General features: G+C 36.1%; 1 long non-coding RNA gene across 1 annotated transcript; it reads left to right on the forward strand.

The window, feature by feature from the left end:
- Positions 1-984: 984 nt before the first annotated feature.
- LOC124948891 lies at positions 985-20,377 on the forward strand. The gene is made up of 3 exons (XR_007100888.1): positions 985-3,292; positions 4,562-4,641; positions 16,087-20,377. It is a non-coding gene; the product is annotated as an uncharacterized LOC124948891 (long non-coding RNA).
- The last annotated feature ends 2,427 nt before the right edge of the window (positions 20,378-22,804 follow it).

A 22,804-nucleotide genomic window follows, 5' to 3' on the forward strand; every position in this document is an offset into this window, starting at 1 on the left:
GGAGGGAAGTGATACTGCCTAACGGAGACTAGCGTCGAATCTACCGTTTCTATTTTATGCGTTACTGTATTAGTAAATGTGAGTTTGTCTCTCGGTAAGTGGAATAATTCTAGCGATTCCCTTATCATTTATTTTGCCGTTCTAATTTCTTCTGCGTTCAATGATTTTAAATCTATGTTCTGTAGCGCTATAGCATAGCGTTTGCTAGTTGTGTCTATGACTGTCTTACAAGAGCGAGTTTGGAAGGAGAGGAAGAGGGAAGGACTCGTGGCGGCCTTTGTCGATTGCGTAACTTTCGAAATCTCGGTCTCGTGCGTAAGGCGTTCTATTTTCCGAGCGTCGTTATCTCGCCCTAGCGGAGATAGGTTCGCATTCCGGACTTACTAGTCACGTTCAACGAATTGTTTTTGATAGGGAGATAAGAATCTCTTATATTCTCTTTATCCGTGCTTCTAAGTCCTGGACTCGGTACAATGCATGTGTCGACCGTATCGAAATCTTGAAGTTCGATTTTCGGAATGACCACGTTTAGGTCTTCCTCTTTCGTATTAAAGACTTTTATGAAGGCCTCTCCATTGTTACTCTTTACTATAGCCTCGCCTGCGTAAATTCCTTCTCCTAATTTTAATGGAGGCACATAGTCTATTTTATTTTCTTTATCTAACGTGTTTATTTTTATTATATTGCTGGTTCGCGCCGGAATGGTTATCTCCTTCGGTTTGACGAAGGGCATAGTCATTCCGTGCCATTCTACGTGTTCCTTTATAAAATTTATCTTCGTAGCCTTGCTCCAAAATTTATCTTTCTATCCTTGAAAAAGTCCGACCCGATAATGCCGCCATGTGAGTAGGGGAAGGAATCGGGAACAATATGGAACTCTACGGAGTATCCATAAACGTTGATGATGCACGTTCCGTACGTACCTACTGTTTCTTTCGTGATTCCGCTTAATTTTATTTTATTCGTTTCGTTGCACATCAAAAAATCATCAGCTTTACCGATTTTTAGTATATTTGCCTCTGACCCTGTGTCGACTAAAAATTCAATTTCTCTTTTAAGGTCTTTAGAAGAGATGGCGATAGGAGGTGAGCTCAGATCACTGCTTAAGCGGACTGTGCGGGCGTAGTTGGTTCGTCCGTTCTTACCGTCATAATTTGACGCGTTTACGCGTTTATCCCCGAAGTCGCGTCTCTCGTCGGAGGGTGACTCGCGTTTCCCGACTGGCGTTCCTGCCACTTCTTTTTACGACATTCCTCGATCATGTGTCCGAAACTTTTACAATACCTACACTCTTTCGTAGGAAAGCGGAAAGATCTTACAGCCGGAGATGTGTGAGGTAGACGAGAAGGACGAGGAGGATGGTACCATCTATGTGTAGGAGTATGCTTTTGCGACTCTTGCCTGTTTTTATAGCATCGGTCCCGCGTATGTCCTACTTTCTTACAATACGAACAGACTTCGCACGCGTCAGTCCGTGTTACTCGTGTGTTAGTTCCTTTTCATTTTCGTGACTCATGGTAGTAATGATCACCTGGTCGTTCGCTGTTGTCTTTCGATTGCCAAGATTTCGCGGTTTTTCTCCTATTCCATTCGTACTGCATTTTGGCATGCAACTCGATTGCTCTATCGCATGCATCTGATAGATTTTTACTTCGACTATCTAACATGTAGGGGAAATACTCCATGGGGAGTCCGGCGCAAAAGCTATCGGAAGCTGGTTGATCAATTTTGTTTTTCTTTGCTTAGGACGCTTCTTCCCAATACCCTTCTTCGTCCATAAGCGCTTTATGTAAATCTTTTACTCTACCGATATATTCAATCATAGGTTCGTTCTCGCGCATTAAAATATTTCTAAGTTCGGCTCTATAAAACTCTTACGAATGTATCGATCCTAGTGATTGTCTGAGACGATTGCATAACGCGTTCATGTTATGAAGTTCCTGTTTTTCTATGGCGCGATACGCGGAATCGTGTATTTTTCGTATTGCAGCTTTAGTGAAAAGTTCTTCTGGATAATCCGGTATCATTTGACGAGCTCTCTTACATGCCTTGATGAACGAAGTGAGAGGCATATTCTTCCCTTAAAAACGCGATATCATTCCTAACGCTTCATTTATCGAATGCTGATCTGATTTGGGGCGAGTCTCGTTCTTCATGGCAAAGATTTCCTGCATTATGAATACGAGTGGATCTGTTTCTATATTTGTACGTTCGGTTTCGCGCCTCATTCTTTGCGTGCGCATAATGCTTGCTCGCGTGCAGCAAACTGAGATTCGAAATTGCATAATTTTCTTTGAGCGTACTCTAATTCGTGCTAGTTGAGTCGCCTAGGTCTTGCACTACGCGTTTCCATTTTTTTGGAGAGATTTCCTTATCAGATGACATCGCGTATAATTCGCATATCCCACCGCTGTCACCAGTTTTGTGTCACCTCCCACTCGGTACAGGTTTTAAAAAATTTTGTTAAGTTTAAGATTTTTCTTGAGGAGCTTCGTGAGATGTGTCCTTTTTCCCCATTATCCACTATGCACAGTTCGTGGCACGGGATGGACACTTATACGTACGATTGTCTGGCGCGGTTATCTGACTGAAAACTTAGGACTGCTCTTTTCCCTGGGATCGGATGGTGTTAAGTCCCTCGGGATGTTGATTTCTTCTTCAGTTGTAATGGGTTCGAGACGATATGGAACTGTTTCGCGTTTGTTAGTAGACTCGGATGAAGCGATTTCCATGTCCGCGTGATGAAGCGGATCGTAATACGCCGCGAGTATCCGCCGTAGTTGATACTTCCTACCACAACGTCGTGTTCTCGGCATAAAGAAAGATGAAGTTTGAGAATGGAGAATAATAACTCTAGTTATTATTTAATGGATGGTTACGATAACTCGTACAATTCGTATGCACCTTTAGTTATCGGGGATTGGATGAGGTTACGGCAACTCGTGCGATTCATACGCATCTCTAGTTATAGGGTAAGGATGTTATTGCCTTTACTCGTCAGATTCGTACGCACCTTTAGTAAAGAATAACTAAGGTGAAGGTTTTCACGTGATTAATGGAAGCCTTTTAGCTCCGAACTTGTCGACTGTGTAGTATGATCTTGAGACTCGCGAGAGAATTTAATGAATTTAAGTTAGAATTACGCGAGGTCGCCTGGAAAGCACAGCCGGGGTTATATGAACGAACAATGAGTTTAAACTTAACAAAACTAATTTATTAATAATTTACCAAGTAACAGTGTACAATCAACTTTTAAAATATAAGAAGACGACCTTGTCGAACGCAGCCCCTGGTATGTCCGTGAGCATCATTGGTTGCTTATTATTTATTCTGACTAATTTTATTAGTTGGCAATTTAGGCAATTTTCTGCTATGATGGTATGTTGTCAATTTCAGCTGTTTGCGAAATACAGGCTCTACGGAGATCTAGCTCCCGTTTTACCGACAATAGTGATTCAAGTGAGGAATCTAGTATTTCGCTGTCTACTGTAATTTTATCTGTTTCTTTTAATTGGTAAAGATATTAATTTTTTGTTTTCTAAATTTATTACCCGTGTACGTCTCAGCATTAAATCTTTATATTCTAGAATTTTTTAAAGTTCAGGCAATTGTTTTGCTTTTTCATCACACGGTTTTTTGCACATGGTGATGAAGATTGCTATATTATCCTTTTTTGTCGAAATTCGATTTCGTGATTCTACTTGATTCCGCGAATCTCTATATGTTTTCTCCAAATGAGGCGATATAATGTACGGAAACGAGGCAGAATCAAACATAACCTCCAAAATGGTTAATTTATAAATCGGGAACTGCTAACACGAACGCTAACGCTCTATCCAGGAATCCTCTCGAAGTAAAACAGATCTTCCCAATTCAGCTATCGGATGAAATATCATATAGTGAATCATTGTCTCCGCATCGGCTTCCTCTTGATCAGGGCGGAGAGAGATACTCGAAGCACTACCTGACATCCATATGCAACACCTGTCCTGGTTCAAATTATCGTCAATACACGTGTCTAACGGCGTCGATTTCTTCTGATGATTCTTTTCTCATATCTGATATTTATTTAATTCTGCTACATTTGGCAGAATACAATGATACACTATATGATATTTCATCCGATAGCTGAATTGGGAAGATCTGTTTTACTTCGAGAGGATTCTTGGATAGAGCGTTAGCGTTTGTGTTAGCAGTTCCCGATTTATAAATTATTTTGAAATTTTATTCTGCCAATTTGAGGGCCTACTTAATTAATCGAGAAGTTGGATCCTTGACTGATTTCAACCATATTGACGACTCATGATCCGTGACTAAATTAAATTCTCGTTCGTACAAATATGTACCGCATATACTATTGCTAATAATTCCCTTTCGATCGTTGAATTAGTCGTTTCTGCTTGGTTTAATGATCTTAAACAGTACAAAACCGGAAGATCTTTTCCAATATAGACCTTTGTAATCGATCACCATTCGTCATTTTGGATTTTTCTTTGAGTGTGCTTTTTGAACTGCCCAAATTGTTAATTATATGACGAAACTAAAGGCTGGATTATTTCAGATGCCAGAAGTTCTCTTGTTTATTTACTAACTCTTTGCGGACGGAGCGGTCTGACGGGCGAGCGTCGCCGTGTACAACAGGTATTGGAGTGCGCAGTAAAGAAAATGTTCACGTCGCACGTTTGTGTTATAAAAACTAAAGCTTTATTTAAATAACTTTTTCATAAAATCCAACAAAATAAACAAAGTAAACAAACAAATTTAGTTCTGGTTATGTATAAGACGTTTTATATTCCAGCATTGTATGATATAGTTCGAAGCAATCACCTATGTACAAGGCCAGCTTAGCCGAACAAGTAGCACAATAGTATCTGGATTCTCTCCTTCCATGTTTTACTTTTCGATTGGAACATATGATGCAGTCTTCACTTCTTCCTATCCCGTCCCGCCGAATTATATGTAGAAGGCCGTTCATCCTTTCTGCTGTTTCAGATGTCGAAGGAGGTTTGGGATTAGCCTCTCGAAAATCTCCAATCAATTGATCTACCAAGAGACGCACGAATTCTATATGTTTTAACTTTTTTATATTGTATTTCTGGTAATGTTCCTGATATAATAGATAAGAATTTATGACTGAAACTTCCAATCCCCAAAAAAATAATTTTCGCCACCATTTTTGATACTTTCGCATGAAACAGTATGTGCCTTTCTATTGATCTCCTTTATCAACCACGCCCATATATTTATTATAGTTTACAATCACATTTGGCTTTACAATATCAGTTCTTCCTTCTTTGCGTGATCTTTTAGTGACGGGTTTTAAAGACGAAGTAGCACAGGTGCTAAGTATGGTTACAATACGCTTGTCTTTCCAAGCCGATAATAGTAAATCTTTCCTTCTGTAGGCAATGATTTAATTTTTGGCAATCTTTGGATTTTTTATTTGAAGTGGAATAAATTTCCTATTTATCTGAATAGTTCCAGATAGATAACATTTGATTTGCAGTAAGCATTTGCCAAGGGAATGCTTGTGAAGTACCGGTCGTTGAAGATGTGGTATCCTACAGCGCCAGGATTAGATTGCAATAAATTGTGATATAGTTGCAGAACTATTCTTGTGCTTATTGGCTGATATGGTCTGAGTAATTTCTCTGTAGTAAAACTGCCATAATACGATAAAAATGTCTGCATATAATCAATATCACAGAACATAAACACGGATACCCCACTTGGTTGGTTTCTGTGGTTTGTACGTAATAATATTTGTTCGCCCTTTGAATTTGACGATTGATTCATTTATGGATAACTCCGCCGCGGGTACAAAATTTTTACATTTACCGTCAATGTAATCTAAAAAATTGCTAATTTTTCGCGTCCTTGTTGTCATGTTTCGCGTACCTTCAATATTTTCTTTCGTATGGAGCAACCAAAATATTTGTAGAATGCGATCTCTTCTGAATATTACAGCAAAGTATGGGATTCTACTTTTCTACTCTTCCTTCAGGCTCGGAAGTGGTATTGTCTCCATAAGCAATATTATGCCGAGAAATGTTCACATTTCCTTTGGTGTTACAATAGTCCATATATGCCATATGGACCGCTTTTTTAGATGTTTTCCTTGTATCATACGATTTGCGTTTCGGTTAGCCTCTTCAACTGTTTTCCTGATTGGTAAAGAACGAATTGAAGAAATCTAATGGTTCTGTATAAGTTGAATTTAGTTGTAAACCAGGCGTTCGTGATCCAGATTTAAATTGTATTTTTTTATGGAATGATATCGTGATTTGTAAGATTCGTCCACTCATTATCAGTACTGTTATCATTTTCCTGAATATTCGTTTCTTCATTACTGCTACTATCACTGTCCACATTGAAACGTCTGAGTACGTTCCTTGTTGCAAGGATTCCATTGGATGAAACAATGTCGTAATCTTCTGTGTTGTTAGATTCAAACTGGAACTCATCAGTACTATTGAACGTATCATCTCTGGGTCTTTTAGCTATCGCGGATAAGATGTTATAAGATATAAAATATGTGGGAAACTTTGCTGGTTTCTCTGGTAATGACACTGAAAGACTAACTCGACAAACTGAAATTCGTTCTGACCCTACCCTATGGTCTCGCATTATACGGAAGATAAGATTTCATCACTACAAAGTTTCTAATTTCATTGAGAGGCATCTTGACTTCTTAAGCTAGTATACCAATGCGTATCTTCTCATTTAGGACGGTAGAAGTACACCAGCCACAGCACGAAAATTAGGAGGCTATATGCCGACACGTATCCACAACGGTAAAAAGGCTTGGGCGGCTATTTGCCGACATTCGTCAATAAAGGGTTAAAGCGAAAGAAAATTTTTCTGAAAAAATTTCTAGGAATTTTACATTTCATAACGCATTCCCCACCTCCCCCCTTATCGAACATAAGAAACATTCAGCTCATGATCTTCAGCTGAATGCCTACATCCTCGGAATATCTTATCTCGCCTTTCTACGAGATACTCATTCAGCAGATATTAACTCACCCACGTAGTTCATCTTAGTTGCCCTGTGAGGGTGCAAGCGTTAGCTCTCTTTTCTTTCTCGAAAGTACCAGGGTGAGCACTTCTTTTGTCGTACAGGCTTGTAAATCGGAGATAAGTACTCTTCCTGAGTACATAAAAGCCCGTTTGTATCTGTTTCCACGTGGTGTCTTTTAGCACGGAATTTGACTACCCATGCTAGAAAATAAGGGTGGCAGGCCCGTATTCACACATTCTGCTTTTGCACGATATTTAAATCAGTTATTTAAAAGCTTTAATCTTTCACTCATTTATACTAAATTTTTCTAACACTATTTAACTTCTGTTATTATTCGACTTCATTGGATATCCTGATCCAACTACTGAATTTCCTGTAGAATTTCTCGAATTTTCATTTTGACCTATATTCATTCTTTCACCTAACAAACAGTTCGATTTCAGCAAATGATTTTCAAAATTACTTACATTCCTTTGCACTAACTTTATTTCATTCGTTCCAACTAAGAAATCCCCCTAGTCTGATTACTAATATTAGGTCTACCGAAAAGTTCTATTTGTTTTTAGAAGAAAATAAAATAATAGATTTTTTATACCTTGAATAAACTTTATTGAATAATATAATTAACATCATTACTTCTTGCCAGCGTGATGGCAATTTGTATATCCCATTTTTAAAAAATGCCTTATTCCTAGAGATAAAAAATTGATCGTGTTTGTCTGATATCTTCTTCTTTTTACATTTTTTTCCCTGCAAAAATTTTGGAAGGGCAGAACAAGTGATAATCGGAGAATGCTAGGTTCGGGTAGTTCTGCGAGTTTCTGACGAATCCCCAAAGTAGTAAGTGGCCTGGCATTATCATGAAGCAATATGATGTCCTTCCTATCGAACATCGCCGGTCTCTTTTTTTGGAGTGCTGGTTTTAAATTATCCAATTCCTGACAATACCTCAAATTTAGCTTTTCATTCAGTTTCAACAGTTCAAAATATATTGATCCTCAAATGTCCTTTCATATACACAACATTCTCTTACTCAGGCTCAACTTCGGTTTAAAAGTGAAGAAAGCAGATTTCCAGGGTTTACTATATGCCCTTTTCCTTACGATGTTTTCGTAAGTAATCCACTTTTCATTCTCAGTTATCATTGGGTCCAAGAAGGGTACGATTTTGTTTCGTGCAAGCAGAAATGTGCATATAATGACTCGATCATTTAAATTCTTCTCGATTAACTTATGTGGCACCCATCTCGAATATTTCCCCACCAATCCTAGTTTCTCAATATGGTCCGAAATGATTCGTTGAGCTAAATTATGTCTATCCGCAATCTCCAATGTTGTCAAAAAAGGATTTTGCTTTAACATGATCTTGACAGTATCGTCAATGTCATCGATCAAAGATGGTCATCCAGAGCGTGGTTTATCAGAAAGGTCGAAATCACTTGTTTCAAATTTTTTGAACTATATTCTGGAGGTTCTATCAGAAACTGTATCTTTACCGAACACTTTCAATAAATTTCCTCACGCTTCTATAACATTTCTTTCTTGTTGGAATTCATTCAAAATACAGTGGCGTAAATGAACTTTATCAGAAGCTATGAGTACAATATCACGTCTCACTTAATACTAACATGAATCATCTTTGTTTTAGTTCATTCGCTAGGTCAGTGTGTATAAATTCAGTTACAAATATGCGTCAAATGAATATGCGCATACTTATTCAAACTTGTAATCAGAACGGACAGAACTTTCTGGTACACCTAATACTTATCTGATATGGTTCCTTTTCTAAAAAACAGAAACGAATTTTTGTTCGCGCAACAAATTCATCATTCCACCTCCTCTCCACTTCGAGTTTCTTCAGTTGTTGCTTAAATTCCCCTGAAGCTCTTGGACAAGGAGAGTGAGCGTCTGTATCTTCTTCTCTCTTCCTTCTTTTTCTCGCCGAATTTCCTGTCTGTTTCGTGAAGATACGTTTCGTTATGTCCCAGACGAACTTCCAAAATTGTTACATGCAACCATGCTTTTCAACGAAAAAGAACTTTAATAAACAACAAAGAACAAGTTATTCACAATGAACAGTTTAGCAGATTAATTCTCTCAATAAAAATATCCGAATATGTTGGAATGTTCGCATATCATATTCTCTCTGGCCGAATTCCTTTAGAAGATAAATGAAAACCCGTTATTATTAGTCACATTTTCTGGACGCTTAGAAATGATCTTCTAGTTTCAAGTTCACTTAGAACATTTCTAGTTCGACTCATAACAATATCTCAACTACAGATTAATGGCAGCACAAGTCCTATTTACAAACATTTAATTATTTTAAATTGAGCTCAGTCTATGGTGCCCTATACCCTACAAGTAAAACTAGGTTTAAACTGTAGGTTAATTTTTTTCTAAAGAAATAACAAAATCTACATTGATAGCGAACGAATAATTTATATTTCTAATATCTTCATCTTGCGTATTAAAATAATAGTAAAAATATAGCAAAAAATAGCAAAAAATAGCAAAAAAATAGTAAAAATAAAAATACAAAATCGGTATGACATGAAATTTCAATCGTAATATTCTTGTTATGAAATATCGATATTTTTTGGGGCATATTTTAATAGGGGTACAAAAATTTGTAATACCTGTGGTCTCTTAAAAGTCCGCCACAAAATATTTTTAATTTCCAATCATATATCTTGAAGATAAGCAAGCAAAATTTTGATTTTTCTCTTGATATGTTGAATCTACTGTCAACGAGATAATGTCTATGTGTATTTCAGGCTCTACTCTGTCTTCATATTCCGTTTTGTTTAAATCATTGCGTTCGATTTTACTTTCATTTTAATTTTTTCATTTTTTTTCGCTTTATAAGTGAACAATTAAATATACTACTTTATCACGTTTGCGGATTGCGCGTTCCTGTTTGTGGAATTTTATAGTCTCCTCCTAAATCAGTCGTTCTTTCGATTTTAGTTTCTCATGTATTTGATATTTCTGAAATATATTGTATTTCTTCTAGTCTAGCCTCCATAGACCACGTAACACTACTTTGTGTATCCATTTTTTGATCGAATTTGTTTTGATTCGTTTTATTTGACGACATTTCACGTATTCCATCTCTGTCTCAATTCTGTGTTACGTCCCATTCGGTACGAATCTGTAGAAAATATATCTTTAGGAGTATATCTCATATTGTCGGGGTTTGTATCTATTTCGGCTTTTATCTGCTATTTGCAGTTATGGCTTGAAATAAATACGAACAAGATATTGCACGTGAATAGTTCAAATATTGTTTGGTTGCATTAATTCCGGGTTCAATCAACACGATTTCACGTGAATAACAGGAATATAACGGTCTTCTAGGGATATCCTATGAATTTGAAATTGCAGCATTTCGTAGATGGGATTGATTCTGAAATAAATTAATATCGATTGCTCGTATTATGTAAAAAGTAGTCCTAGATTTCTAGAAAAATTCTCAATAGAAAATAATAGAAGTTTTGGTTTAATGTGATTCCAAATCTTCAAGATTAATTAGATTTGAATTACAAGGACTTCCATGTTTATAGCTAAAGTAAAGTACACAAAAAGTAGAAATATCGATTGCATTCAAATATGTCTCAAAAAACGCGTGTAAATGTGTAGAACAACCCAAAATAGTTGTGAGGATATTCTATAAATTATAACTAAGGAATAGTGATCATCTGTCAACGTGATCGTAACAAATCAACATAGGACGCTCAAATTCTGCTAGGAATAGTTCTAATGTTATGGAGGTATTCTTAATAGAATTGTCACATCTAAATACATAATAATCAAGTCTTGCTTTATTAAAATTCGAGATATAAAAGATTTTATTAGATTTGAATTACGACAATTTCTGCCTATACAGCCAACGATCGGTTGCATGAAAAATTGAATTATTTTTTTACTGCACTGATACGGAGATCAATAGGTACGTTCACACATGTAAAATAATAATGCGATTATCTTCTGGGGGTATTCTATGAATTATAGTTATGGAATAACGCCATTTTTTTGACGAGATCAATTTTGAAACTAATTTATTTATTAGAGGATTCTCAACCTCCGCCAGAAATGGTTGCGGCTTCGATGAAATTTGTATTTTTGTTGGTGTAAACATCGGAGGGAATTCCTCTTCGCGAGATGAATATTTTGAGTGTGTTTAATAAATACGACTTCGTCGACAAATTGAAAACTTATTTGGGATGGATTATCTTGCATGACAAGGATACGAACACTGCAATAGTCTATTCAGCAATAGACGAATGGTTTCGCTAGGAATATTCTAGGAGTCGGGAGATCACCCATAAGTATCTGTTTTGCAATTGGCGCAGTACGAAAATATTTAATATAATTTCGCGTGAAATGTCTTAACGTATTTTTCCCGTTATTGGTCAAAAACGTTGTCGCAAAGAAGCTAACCTAGATTGAGGACCAGGATGAAGTAATCTTAGATGTACGTTCATGATCAACATCTTCGTAATTTTGTGTTTCGGAGGTAGCAGCACGATAGGGTGCTTTGTCTAGCACGACAGTGCGGAATGTGACAGCTGTCTGCGTCCAATTCTGATGACGCCAGTTTTGTCGATGAACGGAATCAAGCAGAGAAGCTTACGGTTGTGAGGCATAGGTTTATTGTCGTGTATAGTCTCAGAACTAAGACATTGAGGATCATTTTACAAGAGTTGTGATTGAATTAAGTGAGACGGCGAGATTCCTCGAGAAATTGCGTCGGCAGGTTTTTCCTTCTTGCTTACATATTTCTATGATTATGAAACAGTTCATTCCTGTATTGGACCTACACGATTTGATATGAATAACGCTTCGCGTTTTCATATCAAATAATTTTTTATATCAGAATAATATTCCGCTGACGACAAATCTTGATCTTCGATCCACTTCTGTGACTCGTTGGTACTCGCTAAGAAATTCCGTGTATTAAATCCTAACTTCGCATTCTTTTCGAGCTTTCGATTCAATGCGTTGAATCGTCGCAATGCTGTACCCTTGAAATTGCCAAGTTGCCCAGTCGTATCCATTTGGAACGGAAGCTGCACTACGAAACGACCGTCCTCATCTCTATGATATATTTGAACAAAATAATAATCACAAAGATTTTCTCGGTCGTGGGATTAACTCGCTGTGGGCATTGCTCGCTTTTCCAAAATTTCGTGAAAATTGTGTTGAGCTGTTGATTTATGATAAGATTGTGATAAAAATCGGTGCGAGTGTTTCGTCGACTCGGTCGATCCGTCCAATACCCAACCGAAAAGAGTTTTTTGAAGAATTGGATGTGTCCAACAAATATCGACGTAAATGCTTTTACAACGTCCAACATCTGAATGATTGTTGTGGACGACCAGACCTATGACCTATCATGATTACGAAGTGTATGTGTGGCTGCCGATATAATCTAATGAAAACCTTTCGATTGGTTTTGCCAAATCGCCTTGTGGAATTGATGGGAAAATATATAAGAATTGTGTCTGTTGCAGTAGGTATTGCAACCACCGACTTGACAATCTTTCGTGCCATGTGAGATAGATCGTCAACAATTCAGGCACAGTTTGCTGTCATTGACTGCCTTTGCAGAACCGGCATTTTCAGTAACGATTCGCACATGAACTCGAAATGCTCGTTCTTAGTAATGGGGCATTTGTTAGTTTGAGTTGTAACGTTGAACGAATTCAGCTTTGTTTGCCATTTTTTGTTGAGGATTGAAGGAGTAGACCATTGTGACGCTTTTCTTTGAATAATTTTTAATATATAACATCTGCGATTCATGAATTCAATATTGTTAAATCCTGCAAAGTCGGGATTTCTGGTTCCCTTAGGCTGTTTTTCCATTCTCGAGTTGTGACAACGTCGAGCTTATTTATGATTACATACACGAGGCGATCATCCCATTCGATTGCTACTGTTGCGCGGCGATTTTATAGCGTGTGATTATGATAAGGTACCTGTTGTGTCTCGTTGTACTACGCACAAATGTATATGTAACGCATTGCTTTAAGATCCACAATTTTGCGAAAAAATGATCGATAGAGCCATGATGTCTTTCGATTATGTTTCACCATATTTTCACTCACGAACGACTGTCTGTATTGCATACGAGAATGAAAATGTTTACTGTTGTTTGTCACAATTTTTTTTTACTGATATTCATCAATAATCGACTTGAAGGACCATATTCCATATGTGGATAATATCCACGTGAAATAAATAACACAGGAAGCTCACTTTTTAATAATTAATAATTATAATTTTAATGAAAGTAAATTCACGAGAAATTAGGCACTATGCGAGTTCAGAGAGACAAAGCGTGACTAATGACCAGAGAGACTAAAGTGACGGCCTCGCAAAAGAAAGAAAGCAAAAAGAGAGCGGGTGAAGAGTTGATATTTAAAGACGTCGCGTGAACATGTTTCGACAGGCAAAGAGCGTAACTGGACACGAAAGAGAGCAAGGGACAAGTAATAATCTCGAACAGCCACATATGTATACATATATGTACACATACGATATACGAAAATTATATATTAAATATTAAAGATTAGATCAGAAGATAGAAGAGAATTATCCTCTCTCTCTCTCTTTTTTTCTCTTTTCGGTGTTACATTATTCTTATTCACTAAATCTATATTATCTCTTGCGCTACTCAAGAAACCTCAGTGTTCACTATTTTTCTTCAGACCATCGTCTATCAAAGCTTCACATACTCACTTGCGTCTTTCACCTCCACAATCAAACGCTCACCTTCATTATTAACATCTTTTTATGTTATAATATATCTGTAGAAATTCTTTCTATATACGTTTCCCAATTCAGAATGCTAGTCTGATACACTTCTAACAATATTGTAACTTTATATATTAAAGTAAGGTACTCTCTAATATTAATCTTACATATACTATTAATTACGTTAACATATTGCTTTATATTAACTTTTCACGCGTTTCTTTCTTATAAGCTATTAAACCGATGTTATCTAAAATATTTACACCATACACATTTTCCAATAGTTGCAACTGTTTTTAAACAACTCTGCACTCCCACCCCTTATGGAATTCTGGCCCTTTTCGTATGGCAATCTAATCTTTCCATACCCCGTCACGCTTAACATGCTGATACATTAGTATCTTATACTGCATATACGAAGATACAATAACAAATGACTAAGTTATTTGGCCTTCGTCACTTCCAAGATATTGTCGTTTTGTCATTCCCAAATTGCTATGCCCACTTTGATAGTTAATCTCATTTTTGATAAAATTACAGGGTTTGTTGATAACCACAGAATTTTATCTTTAATAGTTACACGTTCGTAGTTACAATAATCAATTTCATTGTATAAAGCTTTCATACACGTAGACATCTGAATTTTCTTCATTTCTGATCTTCTTCTTTTGCAAACTCAATACTTCTTTTAGGTTATTGATTATAGCCTTTGCCCAATCTTTTGTGATGAACATTACAGATTCCATCATCTCCATCGCTTAACTGACAAAACGGTATCACTTTAATCTCCTTATTAATGCGAACTCCTTCATTGGTCATAGCCATGCAGTATCTTATCTTACCAATTGTTTTACGTAACTCTTCTAAATCCAAACCCGTGTTTACTGAAATCGATACTATCGTATTGCTCAAAGAAATGAGACATTTGCAGCTGCCCTTGTGACCATATCTTAACCAAATATCTTCATCATCGTTCATGGCAATAGGGTATGCCATTTCCCTTCAGCAATTGACGGTTGTGTCTTTTAGTTCTGCAGGATAGAATCCATCAAAAATATCTATTAAAAACACTTGTACTGCCCTGGTTGTTTATGGCTACTAATATCTCAGCTGGTAAATCTATCCGACATTTACCTTTAATATAGTTACCATAATAGCTGGTCAGGAACTACAAAGCTTCGTTGATTCTAAAAGAAAGTGAAACCCTTTCTATTTGACCTGGAACCTCTTTTTAACAAAGGCTTCTTTTCACTTATCAATGCTTTTGAGTACTATTAGTTTCATTTAAGTCCTACACTCTACCCTCAAACTCTGATATCAATACATTCCACACATTTGTGTATGATGTGCTTCTCTTTTTTGCTATTGTTCCCAAGCTATAAATGTTATCGAATTTTCTAGCTACCTGTAGTACCCATCACATTTTTCTACTTTAGATCCTACTTTCAAACAATTTTATGTGCTCATCCCATATTAGATCATACTCCATATTCAATTTTCCGTATTTGGTTTTAGTATTCATAGAGTACACTAAACTTTTCAGTCTAAACTAATTCTTTTGTTAACTTTCAAACCTCTGCCGGATGATCTATTGCATTGTGATAATATTGCTCATTGCAAATAGATTGCAGTAAGTTAGACGTTCTCCTTTCATATACTGTCAACTTACAAGCATAGCCTCGCATTAACAGATACCATTTTGGTAATAATAAACCAACGGTTCCCAATTTAACATCCCTAAAGTTCCTAGGGAGCAAATGTAGTACTTGATCCAATCCATGCCAAACACCATCAATCTTTACCAAACATACTTTATCGCTCTCCTTCAATTTAGAAATTAGATCTAAACTCTCTAACAAAAAGCTTCTATCGCTAGCTTGTCTTTTAAATCAAAAGCTGGTATCCTTGATTTCATCTACTAAATACTCTCCGCTATCTACTGACAATAGTCCAAAGCGTTGTACTACGTTTGTTACTAATGCTATATCCACATTACTATTTGTTCTTATTTGAATAGGCCGGACGTAAAATACGTTTTCAACCTTTTTGTGATCATAGACACTAAGAAGTACTCAACAAACCCATCAAATCCACTACATTGATGGAATATAAATTTAACGTCTCCAAAACAGTTTGAATACGCCCCATATAGTTGATATTTTGTAGCCGCCTCTGTACTCATGTGTTGTCCTCCTTGGTTGTTCCACATTAGTGGGTTCCTAATTACCTATATCTGTCACAAAGTTTTCCCGATAGCCTACTTGCAAAATGGTCAGTAACTTACCCTGCTCATATTATTTGCTACAGGTCTATAGCATCCCGTACCAGATTCTTGGCATCACTTATCCAATCCCATCTAGAGTTCACTTGGATGAAGCATCATATTTCAATGGGCGCTAGAAATGGCTAGAAGCACTAGAAGTCATCGCTTCTTCTTCCATCAATTCCAGTTCTTTCCTAACTTTTTTATCGAGGACAACATCACAGTCGAATTCCATTCAATTAGCATTCTATTAGCCAGTCTAGCATCCTGCAAAGCCAACTTAGCATCCTGCAATGGTCTTTTTACCAAATCCTACAAAATCGGAGCGAGGACGAAATTTTAAAGAACTCTCTTACTGATTCATCGAGCAACGCTGCTGCTGTTGAAAACATTTAACGTGATACGAATTAATAGTTGATAAGGAAAAATTTAACAATGAGAAATAAATGTCTCGCTGTTTGGGAAACAGATATGTAGGCAGTGTAGAAAGGAAATAAAATCCCAGTTGATTAATTGCTTACATTGTAGACAATTTTTCATCTGAGTTGCCACAATTTTCATAAAGTTCATAATTCAGCAAATGAATCGCTGAGTTGAACTGGTAAATATCAAATATTTATATAAATATGAAATAGGGAGTGTAATGCGAGGAGTAATGTATGCAAGGGGAGTGTAAGGTAGCAGCCCAATAATGCAAATAGCCGAATAGCGATCGAGTGTTTCACTCCAAGACAAAGATCGAACAAAAGAAAAGAAGGCCTAAAAAGATAGTCAGTGTCTACCAATCGAATAACGATTACATCTTAGTGTATCAATATTTCTTTGCTTTTCATTTATTAGAATATATTGGATTTCCGTAGAAGAGAGATTTCTTTTCATCATCGGAATTCTTATTTTTTTAGTCAGATATCATTTCAGAAGACTGACTAGACCGAGGGAATTTCATATATATTATGTAAAAAGTATTAGTAACATAGTCAAATCTGTAAATACTGATAAGTCGAAGAGCACTAGTAGAAGAATAATGTATATTACTGAAAGTACAGGGATTAATATAGAGAACTGAATGATTTATATAAAAGAATATTACCTGGAATGATTAATATAAAAGATTTAGAGGAAATTGTTATGAGATTGTTGAAAAAGAAAGAAACCGAAGAGGGAATAACTACCAATATATTAAAGTTGGTGTTTTATTCAATAAAAGAGAAATTTGTCGACGTAATAAATAATTCTTTGAAGAAAGGTTGCTATTCAGAAAGTTGGAAAACATCAACGATATAACCGATTCCACAAATAGAAAAAGCTAAAAAGCGAATGATTATAGATCGATTACCAATATGAGAAAGTGTTAGAATTAGTGATGAAGAAGCAAATATAAATGTATTTTGAATTTAATGGTGTTATAACGGAACATTGATTAGATGTTAGAAAACAATATTTGTGTGAAACGGCAATTCAAACTGTTGTTGATGAGTGGAAATTAATAGTTAGCTAGAGAACAATTATGGATGTTATTTCTATGGATTTTAAGAGAACATTTGGAACAGTAGATAGAAAGAGGTTAATAGAAAATTTATATCAATATAATTTTAGAGATATAGTTTTAGAATAATTTAAATCATATTTAAATAATAGAACGCAGCAGATTCATTTCAACGATAAATGGTCTGAATTAATTAACATTGAATATGGAGTACCGCAAAGATTTGTGTCGGGACTCTTGTCATTCATTGTATGTATAAATTATATAATAGAAATGTTCTCTGAATGATGTAGTATAAAAATGTTTACGGATAATACATTAATTTATGTTATTGGAAAAAGTAGTATACAGTTAAAGACAGAAATGAATAAGACATTTATCACTATGACGTCCGGTGCCATTCGGAAATTATTACTCAAGCACCAATGGCTGCATTGTAGAGAATTCAATTCATATTCAAAACTGGAGAACGAAAGAATATTGCATGTTCTGTAACTAACAGTAAATTACAGACGTAGCAACTTTGTGTTTTCATAAAAACCTGTACTCTTCAACAATGGCAAACGAAAATGAAGATACAATTACACGTGATGAATGTGTGGACATCTTGTCTGATGTTCCATCCGAATTTCAATATTGTGAGGAACATGAAGACATTATGTCTTTAGAAAAGGAAAATGAGGCAATATCTTCGGATGAATTTGAAATATGTAAGCAGAGAATTTGGCGAACTCCCGTTACCAAGTGATACAGAAGAATCAGACGAAGATAACAGTAGACAGTACATACCGGAAAACCATAATATGATCAAAAAAAAAGTGGCATTATACTTTTTCAATTGCGTTTTATACCACGCGTTCGTACTGCAACAATATCATACAGATTCCAAGAAACTCCACTTCCATGATTTTTTATTGAAAATATGCGAATCTTGGATAAAAGATCATTCACCTGTTGGTAAAGAGAACTTGGAGGTCCCGAGTACATGGTTTGCTTCCAGTCGTGAATCAATCAACTTCCGTACTCGTAGAGGAACACCAGCTGATACGTATTTCAGAAACCAACAACCGAAAACGCAGAAGGTGTCATGTGAGTTATAAATCAAAAGCATTAAGAGAACTAATTTAATCTGTAAATCTTGTGGAGTTGCGCTTCACCTCGCAGATTACTTTGCTTCGTTTCATTTAAAAAATAAATACTAAGTTTTTAACAAAATATAAATAAATAGTTAAACATGTAATACGAAAAAATCTTGTACTTATTTACATATGTATATTTCGAGAAAATCGAGAGACAGGGTTGAGATATGGGAATTATAAGATTAGTAAACAAGCCGAAAAACCGCCGGCGATAAGCGAAATTATGTAAATCAGTTCCACCGGCGCGACACGAAAAAATCTAGATTAGACGTGCGGACGGCATAGTGTTAATACAGTAGAAGAATTGAAGAATATATATAAATTGAGAATGAATGTAGAAAAGACGGAATATATGATATGAGTGTAAGAAAAGAGATGGATGGAAATATTGTATTGAGATTCTTTAATGGAACCGAGATATAACGTGTAGAGATAATGAAATACTTAGGAATAAATGGTAAGCTTAGATTTAAATGTCATTACGATTGTATGTTAAAAAAGATAGGTAAGAAAACTAGTTTTTTGAATGGAATAGGAAATTATATATTTGCATATACTAGGTGTATCACGTATAAAGCGATCATAGCACAAATCATATCACGTGCAACGTTGTTAATGGATATGAGAAAGATACAGCTGAATAAATTGCAAGTAATGCAAAATCGGGAAATGAGAATATATTACAACATGTGTCTATGTATTTTCAAGATCTTGAGAAATTTGTTAACTGAACAATTAAGAAATAGGTTAGAAATAGTAGGAAAAGAAAGCGGAAAAAACATACGACAGACTAGGAACATTGTAATACAATTTCGCAGAAATAGGGGTGCGCAAACGAGTATGTTTTATGAAGGAGTTAAAATATATAATAATTTACCAACCGATATGACAACGCAAGAGGCTCGACCAATTTAAAAAGATGTTAAAGAAGTATATTTTCTATAATTTCTAATATTGTATAAATTGTGTATTACAAATAGTTGAGAGAGCTAATAAAGATCCATCAATAATTTAATCAATCGAAGCTTTCATCATTTTCAACTATCGCTGTCACAGCTTCTTCTAATAAGTCTAAATCTTAATTTTCCCTCGATTTCTTAATAGAGGAGAACATTACACTGAAATTTTAATCATCTAAAACTCTTGTAGCTAAACTAGGTTTGTTTTTATGTACCGATATTCTTACTAAGCTGTACAATTTATTATATAGCCTCCACTATATCCACCATTATTATACAAATATTGTGTTCTAAGGCAACTTGCTTATCAAGCTATAGCTTACCCACAATGGCTGACTGTCAGTTGTTTGAACACTGCCCTGAATTACTATGCTCCTGTTCAACGCCCACTTTCTTCTTTCCACTTATACGTTTTCTACACGGAGTTAACTTCGATCCAGTTCTACAGAACTTTAGTAAACCTAACCGGCAATTCTTAATACTCGTTTGTTGATAATTACGGATACTTGTTGATTTTCAAGCTTTTATTGTTACATTGTTTATTCCACTTATCAAGATGTTTGTTAAATTTACTAAATCCCATGACGGACCCATGTATCATTCCTCATGTTGATTAGAATACTCATTCTAGTATCCCCCTATCATGCTCAAAAATAAGGAATCATTTACAGTATAGAATTACTTCTAATTATTATTTTCCATAATTATTGTACTTGTAATTGTGACCGATACTTGTAATAATAAATATTTTAATGAGAAAATAAGGTGTACAGTATATGTATATAGAAAAATAAATGGAAAATATACGAATAAAATAGTATTCTGTTAGATATTTCTTGTAGGCGGCTTTGAAATCTATTATTCACAGTTACATTTAATTATTCACATTTTCATATCATTTCGATTATTTTACATATTACATAGATTTCTATTAATTTAATTATTTGGTTGGAAACTATGAAACGGGCTTTGAATGAAAATAAATAACTAAACAAAAACGTTTGTTTCATAGTTTCCAACTTAATATCAAACATTTTCAATGTTTCGAATGCTTATTAACATGCATAGTTTATTAGAAAATCGATTTCTTTTATTTATAATCATGACTGAAGTACAGCGAGGTCTAGACACGAAACTCATTGAACTGTAATTACGGTTACGTAAGCGGCAGCAGCATGGTCCGATCTTTGTACGGAGGGGAACCCCAGGAAGTTAAGTATGACTCAACGATCGGCCCTTATTTCAGTCACATCCGCGTATCGCACAATCGCAAGGGAATCTCTGCGTCGTAGCAGGAGAGCCCCCGATTAATTTCCAGTTATACAAACGGAGGAGATTATACGACCTTAGGAAAAACAGGAACACCGAGACAGCGACTCGAAAATTGGAAAGTATGAAGCTTAAGCGCGCGTTAGTATAACAGATCGACGAGACATCTTTGCAAATTAACAGTCGAGATAGGAGAATTCCTCCAAAGGAAGGACGACACTTGCTTTTTTCCCGAACATCAAGAAAAGGGTGGGTTCTCGTTTCGTCTGTCCAAACCACTTTTCAACACAATTTCTTTCAGGTCATGGGGCTTTCAAGGTAAGACTAACATCGCTGAACCTCCTCAGGGATGGAATATGCAAGAGTGGCGAAGAGGACATAGTTTCAGATCACATCATCGAATGTCCAATTTTCGAACCTCAGAGAGTTGCTCTGGAAGATATTCTTCGCGAAAGGAGCTGGCCAGAAGCAGTGAAATATCTTATCTTCACGGCTGAGGCCTTTTTGCGGTTTTGTAAAGAAACCCTCTGTATTAAGGGTAATTAGTTCATGAATCCTGTTCAGCTGTCGAAGTTCTGGTTATGAGGGTGGGTGCCTGTAATCTTTTCAGGTTAACTCACTCTCAAACAAGATAGGGTCTAAGAAGCTCGCATGCACCTCCATATTTTTTTTTCTTCTCACTACATCCCAATACTCTCCCTAAAACTTGCTATCCTACCAATTCCATCCTATCCTACGGAACGAGTGTCAAAGATCGTGGTATTGTGAGCGGGCCTTTTCGTGGTTCCGCGTAGGCACGGCGGTCATCAGTATAGTAATTCGTTGCTGCAAGGATGTTGGTCGCTGCGTGGAGGTGACTAAACCGCTCACCCTGTCTCACCGACGGTAGTTTTAGGTTTTTCCAAGTTCAATCACTTGGCTGTGGTGGCTGCTGTCTGTAGCTGGTTTTGTAGCGTATGCCATAATGGGCGAGGTAGCATATGTACAGGCATCCTACTGGTGCCCACATGCAATCTATACTGTTTGTATGCCTCGTGTATGATATCTATTTAGCTGAACTGATTGCTTGGGAGCTTAGACATTATGTGTTTGAACGATGTAACTTGACTGTCTTTTGGCCTATTTTAAACTATCCACGTAAACTGACATGCGATTGGTAAAGGGCAGAGTTTGACCTATAGAAAGGGAAAAAATAAATGCCCATTGGTCGGGGAATAGCTCGTTGGAGTATTTAACAAGGCACATTCCATTTGTGCCCATTTGTTCTAGTGCTCTTGAAGATTATAATCAATGGATATTGTCAAGGCTAGATGCAGATAGCCCTTAGTTTATCGAGCATAGGCTTCTACTTTTACTGTTTATTTATTGTTCGGGTCGACATATTATTGAAACTCAGATACTTTACTATGAATGCCTAAGCCCAGACAAAGGTGGCCATGTGTTTTTTATCTATGCGTTTTGTTTAGCTAATAGTCGATAAGTACCCACTTGTAACTGCTTCCGAAGATGTTATATGATCCTAAAGAGAAATTACCGTGAACAATGGAGAGACGTACGTGTGCGTCAACTTATTGGCAACCTTAAACGGTGGCGTTCAGAAACAAGGAAGAGTAAAAAAAAATAACTTGCTGTTGGAAATACTCTAAAATGCAATTTATGTGTAAATGTGTACCTGTATCGTGTAAATAGTTTACAACTAATTATTGCCGCATTTATTAACTATTGTAGTAGTTGCTCTATTTTACAAAAGATTAGTGATAATAACTTATAATTAAACACAAGGTAGATAAGTCCGAATCTAAATTTCATTGATAGACAGAAGAGACTGGCTTTTGATACTCCGATTATATGTCTCCATTAACGTTCAGACCGTGGCCACTCGGACGACGTCATCTTCGCCTGGATGTGT

The sequence above is a fragment of the Vespa velutina genome, chromosome 4, assembly GCF_912470025.1.
Source record: "Vespa velutina chromosome 4, iVesVel2.1, whole genome shotgun sequence".
NCBI lineage: Eukaryota > Metazoa > Arthropoda > Insecta > Hymenoptera > Vespidae > Vespa > Vespa velutina.